Genomic DNA, 2,151 nt, shown 5'->3' on the forward strand with positions numbered 1-2,151 from the left:
TCCTTTTATGGCTTTCCAGGCTTGTGAGGCAGATAACAGAGATTTCCTTTCTTTGGACTTCCCATGGTATATGACTTCCTCCTTGGTCGAAGTCTGAAGTCTAATATCTTTCTTTTGACAGTCTACTATGGCATGGTTTTTGGCTAACCAGTCCATTCCAGGGATGATGTCAAACTCAACCATATTGAGTTGAATTAATTCCACTTCAAAAGTTTGATTGCTGATACAAATTTTACAGTTTCGATACACTTTGTGTGTTTCAATTGTTTTGCTGGCAGGTGTTGCTACTCTTAACGGTTCACTAAGAATATCATGCTCAAGTTTAAGCTTTTTAGAAAATCTTCTAGACACAAATGAATGTGTGGCACCACAATCAAACAAAGCATATGCAGGCATTTTATTGAGTAAGATGGTACCTGCCACCACTTCATTGGTGTTATCAGCTTCCTCTATGGTTATTGCATAAACCCGAGCATTAGTCTTGTTTTCATTTTGCTTGCTGGGCCCCGTCCCTTTGTCCTTGTTGTCAGGACAATCTTTATTTCTATGACCCACCTTTCCGCACTTAAAACAAGCGTCTGTCTTCCAATAACATTCTCCAACATGTTTCTGTCGACATGTATCACACCACTTTCCTTCGGTGTTACCAGCACTGCCAGAATTTCCTTTGAAAGACCCACCTGAATAATTTCGTTTCTTAAACTTGGGACCATTCCGAGTAGATTGACTGCTCATCGGTCTTTTGTTCTTGTTTTCTTCCTCGCGTCGCTTAATATCAGTTTTTGCGCTCATTGCAGCGCCCATCAAATCCGCAAAGTTGTTTGGCTTGAATACTGCCAATGCCGACTGAGTTCGACTTTTGAGTCCCTTCTTGAATCGATGCATTTTTAACGTTTCATCCGACATGATCGTTGGGACATAGGTTCTCAGATCGTTGAACCGTGAAGTGTATTCCATCACTGACATGTCCGGAGCCTGTTTGAAGTTTTCGAATTCACCCAACTTCTGTAGTCGAAATTCAGCGGGATAGTATTGTTTCAAAAATTCTCTCTTAAAAATCTGCCATGTGATCTCTTCCACTTCTGCCAAAGATGGTGACACAGTTTCCCACCATTTCCTAGCTCGGTCTTCCAAAAACGGTGTTACAACCTCCACTCTCAGTTCTTCAGGTTTCTCCAGTAAATGTAGTTGTGTTTCGACGTTCTTGAGCCAGTTGTGGCTGACTTCTGGGTCTGGGTTCCCATCGAAAGTTGAAATTCGATTCCTTCTGAGAGATTCGTAATGGTACTTAATCATACGCGGTTGCGGTTTAGGTGGTGGTTGGATGGCGTTAGCCAATGGGTTGACGAATCCTTGTAACGTTGCAGCTACGATAGTAGCTATTGCCATCATATCCTCTTGACTGAGATTTACTCTCGGAGGTGGTGGTGGTGGGTTTTCATCTTGGTTGGCACCACGATGGTTACGGTTGTTTCGGGGTGGTCTGCCTGCAATTTCCTAGGATAAAAATCGAAAGCAAAGCATCAGCATCGTATCAAGGATAGAAAGGCACAAATAGTAGAAACAAAGTTGTCGTGGAAAATTTTCGATACTCAGAGTTTGTGGAATGATCGAAGGGATAGATCTTTGAAGTCTATTCGAAATTTAGGAAACAGATGGAAGTTAGACTTCAAGAACGGGTGAAAGTTGGACTCAAATTGGGATACACTAGGCTTTTGCCAAAATTTGACTTCGCCAAATTTTGTCTATCAAAATCCCAGCGGGATTATGAACCTGGCGGCTCTGATACCACTTAAATGTCAGGCCCCGAGTCCGAAGCATCGGTGACATCCGACATTGTTTAACAATTAAATTGAAAACAATAAAGCCTCGTATCAAATCAAACCAGTCTTTTTCATAAATAAAGTATTGTCTTACAATGACAATGGAATAAAATACAACAGAGTTTCAAATAGCGGAAACGAAAGAAAAGTAAAATCTTGAGTTCTGATCTTGATCTCCGGTTCACCAACCCCAGAAAGCATCTTGCTCTTCCTCATCCAGTTGCTCCTCATTTTTATCTGAAATTTGTAAGGGGTGAGTGTTTTGGGAAACACTCAGCAAGTGGGGGTCGATCGATTCCAAAGATACATATAGAACTTAGTTTTCTTA

Source organism: Primulina tabacum, chromosome 6 (assembly GCF_025594145.1).
Source record: "Primulina tabacum isolate GXHZ01 chromosome 6, ASM2559414v2, whole genome shotgun sequence".
NCBI lineage: Eukaryota > Viridiplantae > Streptophyta > Magnoliopsida > Lamiales > Gesneriaceae > Primulina > Primulina tabacum.